Raw genomic sequence first — 12,442 nt, forward strand, 5'->3', positions numbered from 1 at the left:
TGGATGCGAGCGCGCGTGCAAATGACGTCAAGACACATTTTCCTCCACTCTCACAGTTTCACAGTTGCGGCGTGTAGGGGGCGCTAAAGAGCGGAGAGCGGTGGCCGTATATAGAGGGCTTCTGCACCAAGTGTTCAACATAAGGAGCTCCGCCAAAATAATTTCTGATGAAGAGTAAAAAAAATAAAGCTTTGTACTATAACAGAGTACTGTATTTGATGTGGTCAGGCTGAAATTGCTCCTTATGAATGTGAGTGTCTTCTCCTTGACCAATACTCTTGCTTCTTTTGCCTTATTTTGGAGCTCATGACAGGTTTCATATTGCTAAAGCACGACCCTGAACATGGCCTTGAGGGCCTATTCACACTGGCAATCGCAAAAATGCTAGAGGTTTGCGCAGGTGATTTTTCCACGATTAGCGTGGCAAAATCACTACACTCTTCTGATTCACAAGCGATCGCGATCAGCGCTTTTTTGTAGTGTGATTGTTTCAGAATCGTGGCAAAATGCTGCAATGCATTTAGCGACTGCTGCTAATTGCGAATCACCCGTGATCGGTGGCAATTGCGGCAGTGAGATCACTGACATAAGGTTTGTATTGCGCTAGCGCTTTAAAAAGCTATATTGCTTCGGTGATTAGTGGGAATTACCCGCTAATCGCCCGAGTGAGTAACATATGCTGTGCTAGAGCAATAATAAAGGTAGCCATACATTACTCAGTTTTCCATTAAACGTAAGCGATCAACTTTATTGTGTGATCAGCTACAATGTGGCTGATCAAAATTCGATCAAATAGTGGCCTATACACGCTAGAAACGAATCCTATGCGGTTCACCTTCACTATATATCTGAACGATGTTGTGCCTGCCTCCATGCTCTGAAACCAAAACTCCATCCTGTGTCAATCGAAAGCATGTGAACAGTAGCCAATTCCATTACGACTTACCGATATCTTCCATCCTGTCCAATCCAGTAAGTTGGTCATTTCAACCAGATATTGTCCAATTTCCATTGCTTGAGTAGAATTAAACATACCGATAATCCATTCTCCCTCGATCCTTTCAAGTGATTAAATCGATTGGTGAACCATACAGGAAAATCAAATAATGTATGGCCATCTTAAAGAGAGTCTGAAGTGTAAATAAAACAAAAAAAACCCAGATACCTAAGGAGAGGGAAGGCTCTGGGTTCTATAGACACGTACGTTAAAAAAGGGCGCCGGGAAAAAAGGGCGCAGGGTTTTAAACGATAAGCATGAATAACGTTTAAAAAAAATTGTGCTATATTTCGTTTCAAAATAATGTTTTATAAAGTTATAAATCATTAAATAATGTGTATGAAATCGGGAATTGTAAAAACGTTAATCTCCCTGTTTAAAAAGTGAAATGTATAATAACGTTTTATAAAAGATTAATAAGAATGTTACTAAAACTATACTTAACCCTACTCTCACACAGAACCTTCCCTGTACCTACCCCTAACCCCTAGACCCCCCTGGTGGCGCCTAAACCTAAGTCCCCCCTGGTGGTGCCTAAACCTAAGACCCCCCCTGGTGGTGCCTAAACCTAAGAACCCCCTTGTGGTGCCTAAACCTAAGACTCCCCTAGTGGTGCCTAAACCTAAGACTCCCTTGGTGGTACCTAAACCTAAGACCCCCCTAGTGGTGCCTAAACCTAAGACCCCCCTGGTGGTGCCTAAACCTAAGACCCCCCTAGTGGTGCCTAAACCTAAGACCCCCCTGGTGGTGCCTAAACCTAAGACTCCCCTAGTGGTGCCTAAACCTAAGACTCCCCTGGTGGTGCCTAAACCTAAGACTCCCCTAGTGGTGCCTAAACCTAAGACTCCCCTGGTGGTGCCTAAACCTAAGACCCCCCTGTGATAAGCATTAATAACGTTTTAAAAAAAATATTGTGCTGTTTTCGTTTAAAAATAATGTTTAAAAAATTATAAATCATGAAATAATGTGTAATCATGAGAAGCAGTTATAAAACATTAAAAGTCTCCGGGCGCCGCTTGTAAAACGTTATTTTTCTCCGGCGCCATTTTTTCCTGTTGGGCGCCCATTAAACGATATTTATTATAGGAGTGGATGGCGGCGCCCTTTTTGTCCACCTGCCTCATGCGCCCAAATTTCCTGCTTCCTCTATAGACCCTTCCCGTTCCTCCTATGCATACCTCCCAACGTTTTGAGATGGGAAAGAGGGACACTTAAGCCACACCCCTGATCACACCCCCGTCACACCCCTAGTCACACATACCATAATGATTTTATAAGAAAAATATGTTGTTTTATAATTCAAACCACACTGGTCCTTTCTATCCTGGTTCATTTTCCTTCATATTAACATTTTAAAATTAGTAATATATCAAATTCCTCCGACCTGAGACTTCACTTCAAATCAAATATGCTGGATGTGTGCAGGAGGCACCCAAAAAAGATTTTTTTTTATCAAGATAATAAAAATTCTCACTCCAAAGGAGTCGGTAAAAAAGGTTTCCAAACTCATTATAAAAGATACAAAGGGCACGGTGACTTTACAGTATCTTGTACTGTGCCGTTTGTATCTTTTATAATACATTTGGAAACCTTTTTTACAGACTCCTTTGGAGTGAGAATTTTTATTATCTTGTTAAAAAAAAATCTTTTTTGGGTGCCTCCTGCACACATCCAGCATATTTGATTTGAAGTGAAGTCTCAGGTCGGAGATTGCTAACGGGGGATCCAGTTCTGGAACGTGGGGACCATAGCATAGCTTCCAACTGTCCCTCTTTTGGAGGGACAGTCCCTCTTTGAGAACCCTGTCCCTCTGTCCCTCTTTCCTCCTCATTTGTCCCTCTTTCAGGACTTAGTCCCTCTTTCTATGTAAATATATTTCTCTACTAATAAATGTGTTTGATTGACTCTAAACTTTATTTCCATCCTTTAATTTGATATATTACTAATTTTAAAATGTTAATATGAAGGGAAATCTTTTTTGGATGCCTCCTGCACACATCCAGCATATTTCTATATACCCTACTCTGTAGGGTGTTCATGTTCGTAGATTCTGCAAAGTGAACTTTTTTAGGAGCAGCGACCACAACATCTGGAAAAGACCGAGTCGGGACGTTTTTTTTTTCTATACAGGCTTATACGAGTAGTTTCCTCAGGGAGCAACCCACTTTTGTGAGTATATTTCTGATCTACTTTATATATCCACTCCACCTGGCGATACTACACCAGATCTGGCTCCCGGTGTCCGTTTGTCTTTTTTTCTTTTGCCAGCACGTGTCACTTCAAATAGAGTGACCAGATTTTTGTGGGTCCAACCTGGGACGGGGAGGGGTCGCGGGGGGGGGGCGCAGTGCGCCGCGGCGAAAAGCGGGGAGGACTGAGGAGCGCGCAGCGATGAAGACCGGGGGGGGGGGGGGCTGCGCCACCGCGAAAAATGGGCGTGGCCATGACATTGTATAGGCAGAGCTAACGTAATGATGTAACAGCGAGGCATAAGAAAGCAGTGTTTACGCCATGATGTGGACAAACGAGACTTTGCATCATGGGTGTGCAGAAACTGTGTGATGCTAATAGTATACCGTAACCACAAAGCAGCAAACATAGCCACCTATGACCATTAAATAATAAATGCAATAACAGTTACCCCGGACCCGAGAAAATAAACGCAATAGGCAACATGTCAGCACAAAATAAACGCAATGCGGGCAACATGTCAGCACAAAATAAACGCAATGCGGACAACATGTCAGCACAAAATAAACGCAATGCGGGCAAACATGTCAGTACAAAATAAACGCAACGCGGGCAAACATGTCAGTACAAACTAAACGCAATGCGGGCAAACATGTCAGTACAAAATAAACGCAACGCGGGCAAACATGCCAGTACAAACTAAATGCAATGCGGGCAAACATGTCAGTACAAAATAAACGCAATGCGGGCAAACATGTCAGTACAAACTAAATGCAATGCGGGCAAACATGTCAGTACAAACTAAACGCAATGCGGGCAAACATGTCAGTACAAAATAAACGCAATGCGAGCAAACATGTCAGTACAAAATAAACGCAATGCGGGCAAACATGTCAGTACAAACTAAACGCAATGCGGGCAAACATGTCAGTACAAAATAAACGCAATGCGGGCAAACATGTCAGTACAAAATAAACGCAATGCGGGCAAACATGTCAGTACAAACTAAATGCAATGCGGGCAAACATGTCAGTACAAACTAAACGCAATGAGGGCAAACATGTCAGTACAAAATAAACGCAATGCGGGCAAACATGTCAGTACAAAATAAACGCAACGCGGGCAAACATGTCAGTACAAACTAAACGCAATGCGGGCAAACATGTCAGTACAAACTAAACGCAATGCGGGCAAACATGTCAGTACAAAATAAACGCAATGCGGGCAAACATGTCAGTACAAAATAAACGCAACACGGGCAAACATGTCAGTACAAACTAAATGCAATGCGGGCAAACATGTCAGTACAAACTAAACGCAATGCGGGCAACATGTCAGTACAAAATAAGCGCAATGCGGGCAACATGTCAGTACAAAATAAGCGCAATGCGGGCAACATGTCAGTGCAAACTAAACGCAATGCGGGCAAACATGTCAGTACAAAATAAACGCAATGCGGGCAAACATGTCAGTACAAACTAAACGCAATGCGGGCAAACATGTCAGTACAAAATAAACGCAATGCGGGCAAACATGTCAGTACAAAATAAACGCAACACGGGCAAACATGTCAGTACAAACTAAATGCAATGCGGGCAAACATGTCAGTACAAACTAAACGCAATGCGGGCAACATGTCAGTACAAAATAAGCGCAATGCGGGCAACATGTCAGTACAAAATAAGCGCAATGCGGGCAACATGTCAGTACAAAATAAACGCAATGCGGGCAAACATTTCACCAGAAAATTAACGCAATGCGGGCAAACATTTCACCAGAAAATAAACGCAATGCGGGCAAACATTTCACCAGAAAATAAACGCAACGCGGGCAAACATTTCACCGGAAAATTAACCCAACGCGGGCAAACATTTCACCGGAAAATAAACGCAACGCGGGCAAACATTTCACCGGAAAATAAACACAACGCGTCAAACATTTCACCGGAAAATAAACGCAACGCGGGCAAACATTTCACCGGAAAATAAACGCAACGCGGGCAAACATTTCACCGGAAAATAAACGCAACGCGGGCAAACATTTCACCGGAAAATAAACGCAATGCGGGCAAACATTTCACCGGAAAATAAACGCAACGTGGGCAAACATTTCACCGGAAAATAAACGCAACGCGGGCAAACATTTCACCGGAAAATAAACGCAATGCGGGCAAACATTTCACCTGGAAAAGAAAGCATTTACTCACCTGGCAGAAGTCTCCGGCCTCTGGCGCGCTGCTCCCGGGACCACCTTCCTCCTGATCTTCTCTCCCGCGCTGACAGGGCTACGGCAAGATGGCGCCCGAAGCCCCTGAGACACAGTCCCTAGTACAGGGCTTCGGCAGCCATCTTGCCGTAGCCCTGCTCGACAGAATCCTTAGCCAATGGAGGCAGAAGACAGGGAGGGAGGGAGCAGGAGCATCAGGGCGGGGGGCGGGTCCAGACAGCGCTGGGAATCCTTAGCCAATGCAGGCAGAAGACGGAGGGAGGGGAGCAGTAGCAGCAGGGCGTCGGGGGGCGGGACATTGACGTCACATACTCCCGCAGCTGGGACGTCCTGCATCTAAATGTGGGACGTTTCCCGGGACCCAAGCCAGCCTGGGACAGGGGACCCCGAATCCGGGACCTGTCCCAGGCAATCCGGGACGTATGGTCAGTCTACTTCAAATCAGGTGTATTTGTGGCTACACTTGTTATGGGTGTGAGGATCATGATGGGCAGTGTTTTTTTATGGCCCTTGTGAGATGGGCCCCCAGGCTATGAAGGGCACCAAGGGGAGGCATCAGAAGGAGTGTGAACAATGGGGGAGTCTCATCAATGTTTCACTTGGGGGCCCCATGAATTGTAATTATGCCACTGCTCAGCTGCATCTAGTGCCAGTCAGGGACGTAACTAGAACTCACTGGGCCTCCCTGCAAAACTTTGGATGGTGCCCCCTCCTGCCAACCCTGGGGCAGGGCTCTGTACAGAAAAGCCTGCTGCACACTGAATAGGGGCTGTCTACAAATCAGATACAGCACATGTGCCATGCAGGGTACATGTGTCAGCTTTCCCAAATTCAACGCGGAAATGAGATTGCTGCCGTTGTCACACACCACGTTGCCGATCTCCAGCGTGACATCGTCGTACCTGGCATGCAGCATAGGCCCTGGGGTGCGGGGGCTGTGTAGCTGGAGAGGAGATTGCGGCACCAGCCAAGGAGGAGGAGGAGGATGACGACAGCGAAGAGGATGTAGCAGGCGTAGAGGAGGTGGCAGGAGAAAAATAATTTCGGCTTGGTATCTTCCACTGCGGTGTCCCAATGGCCACAAATTTACGGAAAGCCTCTGACTCCACCAGCGTGTATGGTAATGCTAATAGTTCCGCCACTTCAGCTGTCAGACGCCGGGCAAGAGGGTGACTGGCAGACATTTGCTTCTTACAGTCAAATACTTCCTTCACGGACAGCTGGCTACTGCTGTGGGCAAAGGAGAAGGAAACGCTCAAGGGCAGAGTCGGTGTGGAGAAGGGTGACTGTGAAGGTGCAAGGGAGAAAGCGGCTGAAGAAGATGATGCACCTGAAGGAGGAAGAGGAGAAGGAGGGTGGCTTGTCTTTTGGGTGCTGCTTTTCCTCAGGTGTTCCCGCCATAGCTGTTTGTGCCTTTTCTACAGGTGCCTTCGTAAGGCACTTGTCCCTACGTGAGAGTTGGCCTTTCCACGGCTCAATTTTTGCTGGCAGAGACAACAGATGGCTTTGCTCCGATCTGAGACACACATGTTAAAAAATTTCCAAACCGCTGAGCCCCCCTAGGGTGATGGCGCTACGGTGGCATCAGCAGCTGACGTTGAAGGGCATGTTGGCTGGCTGTCCATAGCTGGGGATACATGGCGCCGGACACTGACCCCAGCTGTTTCTGAGGACGAGCTCCCTCTGCTTCTTTCATGGACTCGTCTCCTCCTACTCCTCTCTGACTCCCCCTCTGAACTGTCCCCCGGGTCATCTCCTCTATTGGGAACATACGTCGCATCCGTATAATCGTCATCAGAATCCTCCTGCCCAGCTTCGCTTACTTCAGACACCTCCACAACTGCACCAACATCAGGTGGTTAATCATCCCCCTCCTCACACATTACGTCCATACTATCGCCACCTAACTCAGACGTATGAGGTGGTGTACCTGCGCCTTCTTCTTGTTGTTGCAGTAGTGGCTGTGAATCAGTGATTTCACCCACCACCAAATAACTCCTGCGAAGTGTCAAATGCAGCAGATGTGGTGCTTGTACTAGCGCTGGTGGCACTGGCTGCGGGAGATGAGGTGTTCTGTGTTAAATACTCAACCACGTCCTCACAATTTTGGGAAGTGATGGCACGTGCCTTCTTCTGAGCACTGTACTTTGGGCCAGGTCCGCACGAAATCACAGCAACACCACCTCGCACAGACCTGCGGTGCCCGGTGGCCTTCCTCTGGGTCTGCCTCTACCTCTTCCTCTACCTGGTTTGTCCATTTTGTCCATCTCGGGGGGATGATAAGTATATGCAGTGAGGTGAGTTCAGTCAACACAAAGGTAGTTATATGCAGTGAGGTGGGTTCACTCAACAGTAAAGGTAGTTAGATGCAGTGAGGTGGGTTCACTCAACACAAAAGGTAGTTAGATGCAGTGAGGGTGGGTTCACTCAACAGTAAAGGTAGTTAGATGCAGTGAGGTGGGTTCACTGAACAGTAAAGGTAGTTATATGCAGTGAGGTGGGTTCACTGAACAGTAAAGGTAGTTATATGCAGTGAGGTGGGTTCACTCAACAGTAAAGGTAGTTATATGCAGTGAGGTGGGTTCACTCAACACAAAATGTAGTTAGATGCAGTGAGGTGGGTTCACTCAACCCAACAGGTAGTTATATGCAGTGAGGTGGGTTCACTGAACAGTAAAGGTAGTTATATGCAGTAAGGTGGGTTCACTCACCAGTAAAGGTAGTTAGATGCAGTGAGGTGAGTTCACTCAACACAAAAGGTAGTTAGATGCAGTGAGGTGGGTTCACTGAACAGTAAAGGTAGTTATATGCAGTGAGGTGGGTTCACTGAACACAAAAGGTAGTTATATGCAGTGAGGTGGGTTCACTGAACAGTAAAGGTAGTTATATGCAGTGAGCTGGGTTCACTCAACAGTAAAAGTAGTTATATGCAGTGAGCTGGGTTCACTCAACCCAACAGGTAGTTAGATGCAGTGAGGTGGGTTCACTCCACACAAAAGGTAGTTTTATGCAGTGAGGTGGGTTCACTGAACAGTAAAGGTAGTTATATGCAGTGAGCTGGGTTCACTCAACAGTAAAGGTAGTTATATGCAGTGAGGTGGGTTCACTCAACACAACAGGTAGTTAGATGCAGTGAGGCAGGGGCGAGCCTGGGCGGGTGCAAGGCACCCAGGCGCCTGCCTCTGAGAGGCGCCGCCCGGCCGCCGCTCTCCCCCTGTGGCCGAAGCTCGCTCGCTCCCTATAGCCACCGGCGCCGCCGCGTCAGACCTCGATCAGGCGGGCGGGCGCTAGGACCTAGCACGCCGCACCGATATGCGGAAGTGACATCACTTCCGCATATAGAGCGGGTGCGTCCAGCGCCCTCTTACTGGTCGGGTCGCCCGCTGATTGAGGTCTGAAGCTGCGGCAAGGTGAAGGGGGAGCGGCGGCAGCGGCTAGAGGGGAGGGGAGCGCTCCTGTCACTAACTACCTAAACGGGGACCCTATACCCCCTGGCTACCTAGACTGGGCACATATACCCCCTGGATACCTAGACTGGGCACATATACCCCCTGGCTACCTATGCTGGGCACATATACCCCCTGGCTACCTAACTTGGGCACATATACCCCCTGGCTACCTATGCTGGGCACATATACCCCCTGGCTACCTATGCTGGGCACATATACCCCCTGGCTACCTATGCTGGGCACATATACCCCCTGGCTACCTATGCTGGGCACATATACCCCCTGGCTACCTATGCTGGGCACATATACCCCCTGGCTACATATGCTGGGCACATATACCCCCTGGCTACCTATGCTGGGCACATATACCCCCTGGCTACCTATGCTGGGCACATATACCCCCTGGCTACCTATTCTGGGCACATATACCCCCTGGCTACCTATGCTGGGCACATATACCCCCTGGCTACCTATGCTGGGCACATATACCCCCTGGCTACCTAGACTGGGCACATATACCCCCTGGCTACCTATGCTGGGCACATATACCCCCTGGCTACCTATGCTGGGCACATATACCCCCTGGCTACCTATGCTGGGCACATATACCCCCTGGCTACCTAGACTGGGCACATATACCCCCTGGCTACCAATGCTGGGCACATATACCCCCTGGCTACCTATGCTGGGCACATATACCCCCTGGCTACCTATGCTGGGCACATATACCCCCTGGCTACCTATGCTGGGCACATATACCCCCTGGCTACCAATGCTGGGCACATATACCCCCTGTCTACCTATGCTGGGCACATATACCCCCTGGCTACCTATGCTGGGCACATATACCCCCTGGCTACCTATGCTGGGCACATATACCCCCTGTCTACCTATGCTGGGCACATATACCCCCTGTCTACATATGCTGGGCACATATACCCCCTGTCTACATATGCTGGGCACATATACCCCCTGTCTACATATGCTGGGCACATATACCCCCTGTCTACATATGCTGAGCACATATACCCCCTGTCTACATATGCTGGGCACATATACCCCCTGGCTACATATGCTGGGACATATACCCCTGCCTTCATATGCTGGGACATATACACCTGCCTACATATGCTGGGACATATACACCTGCCTACATATACTGGGGAAATATACCCCTGCCTACATATACTGGGCACATATATCCCTGGCTATATATTCTGGGGACACTGGCTGTTTGTCATTATGTGCATTTACTGGTGAAAATCTGTCTCTTATGTGCATTTGCTGGTGAAAAGCTGTCTTATTATGTGCATTTGCTGGTGAAAAGCTGTCTTATTATTACAACAGGTAGTTAGATGCAGTGAAGTGGGTTCACTGAACAGTAAAGGTAGTTGTCACGGACGGTTGCGGGGCCGCAGACGCGTCCTGGAACCGCCCGTGAAGAAAAAGCGATCGCACTCGATTCTCTGCATCGATTGCGCTTCAGATCAATAGAATATGGATTGATTGTGTAGGAGCATCTGCAGTCTTTTCTCAGCAGAGAGATAGCATCAGCTTAACTGCAGGATGGCTCTTTTGATATGCTAAGGAGCAGGAACAAACCCTTGAGTTCAGGAAGCTAATCCCAGCAGGGGGCTATTCAAAACCTGCTTTCCCCTGAGACTGGCCGGAGCCATATAGACAGAATAAGAAAGCATGGAGTTTAGGATTTTGAGCATGTTTAAGCAATACCGTTCAGGTGAGAAATGTGAAAGTTATATCTTTCTGCTGGTCCGGATCTTGTGAGTATTTTGATATTAAATTGGGGCCACTGGCATAACCAGAACTCGGGGGATTCCACCGTTTTTTAACCGGGCATGCAAACATGCCCAAGTTTGGTATCATATGAACTGGCCTAGTCTGAGAAATATGAATATGTGATGGTCATGTGTGTGCGGAAAGCGTAAGCCGAGATATGGCAAATGTCATATTTGGTGGACATAGAGCACCCCTCCAGGGAGCTCACCGCCCCTGTCCAACCCCTGGGCTTTACTTGAGGCTCCACCCAAAGGTGGGCATTGTTCAAAAGTGTTTGCAAGGGACCACTCCCTCAGTCCTCCACATTCCATCTATATGAGAGCTGTCTGGTGCTAGCCAGAGGGCACATGCAGTATATGCAGTGATGAGGTGGGTTAACTAAATACAACAGGTACTGGGTATATGCAGTACTGGGTAGTACAATGTGCAGCTCCCTGTCACACACACAGGTAGTCACTGAATGTGCTGGGCTGCTGGCAGTGGCACACACAGTATGAATTAGCAAGGCTGTGTATGCAACAAAAGTGTCAGTTTGACACACAGAAAAAAAACAAAAACCAAAGAACAGAATTAGCTCTTAAAAGAGCTGTTGAGGGGTGCTATAAAAGCAATAATAATCAGCCAGGAGCAAGCTAAGCAGCCAAGAACCTAACTAATCTTTCCCTAGGAGAACAATCTGCAGCAGCTCGCCCTGGTCTGTCTAATAGCAGGCAGACGAGTGAGTGTAATGGCCGGCGAGCATGCCTTATATAAGGGGGGGGGGGGGGGGGCTCCAGGGCTTAGTGTAGCCTGATTGGCTACAATGTGCCTGCTGACTGTGATGCAGAGGGTCAAAGTTGACCCTCATAGTGCATTATGGGGCGAATCGAACTTCCTCAAAAGTTCGCCTTCTCTTGGCGAACGTGAACCACCTAAGTTCGCCTGGAACCGTTCGCCGGCGAACCGTTTGCTACATCTCTACTGATTCTCTGCCTCTAATACTTTTAGCCATAGACCCTGAACAAGCATGCAGCAGATCTAGTGTTTCTGACATTGGGCTCTATTCAGGGGCGGACTGACCATTAGGGCACTCGGGCACGGACCGAGGGCCCGTGGTCAGGGGGGGCCCGCCACCCGCCAGAGAAGCCTGACCAGGAGGGGAGACAGCCAGTGAAGGAGGGCAATGGGCATAGCAGCGGAGAAGGGGGGAAGTTCCCCCCCCCCTTCTCTCACCTTGGGGCCCCCCTTCCTGGCTGTCCCCTCCGTAATCTGTAATGTGTCGGACAGCTGGAAGCGGCTGACAGCGGGCGGAGACGCTGTTCAGCCACCGGAGGGATCGCTGATCTGTGTGCAGCTAGTGTGGGCTTGAGAAGCCCAGACTAGCTGCACACAGATCAGCGATGCCTCCGGTGGCTGAACAGCGGTAACTTTCCGCCTGCTGTCAGCCGCTTCCAGCTGTCCGACACATTACAGATTACGGAGGGGACAGCCAGGAAGGGGGGCCCCAAGGTGAGAGAAGGGGGGGGAACTTCCCCCCTTCTCCGCTGCTATGCCCATCGCCCTCCTTCACTGGCTGTCTCCCCTCCTGGAGACACCTACAAGCCTGGCTGCTTATACTGGGGGCACTTATAGACCAAGCTACATATACTGAGGGCACCTATAGACCTGGCTATACTGGGGAGACCTATACACCTGGCTGCATATACTGGGGAGACCTATACACCTGGCTGCATATACTGGGGAGACCTATACACCTGGCTGCATATACTGGGGGCACTTATACACCTGACTACATATACTGGGG

General features: G+C 48.7%; 1 protein-coding gene across 1 annotated transcript in view; it reads left to right on the top strand.

Moving 5' to 3' along the window:
* Positions 1 to 227: 227 nt before the first annotated feature.
* The window catches only part of LOC137531934 (ubiquitin-like FUBI-ribosomal protein eS30 fusion protein), a 45,175-nt gene continuing 32,960 nt past the window's right edge, over positions 228 to 12,442 (top strand). The window contains exon 1 of the mRNA XM_068251970.1: positions 228 to 250. The gene's annotated coding sequence lies outside the window, so the exon portion shown is untranslated. The remainder of the gene's footprint in view (positions 251 to 12,442) is intronic.

Source organism: Hyperolius riggenbachi, chromosome 9, assembly GCF_040937935.1.
Source record: "Hyperolius riggenbachi isolate aHypRig1 chromosome 9, aHypRig1.pri, whole genome shotgun sequence".
In the NCBI taxonomy this organism is placed as follows: Eukaryota; Metazoa; Chordata; class Amphibia; order Anura; family Hyperoliidae; genus Hyperolius; species Hyperolius riggenbachi.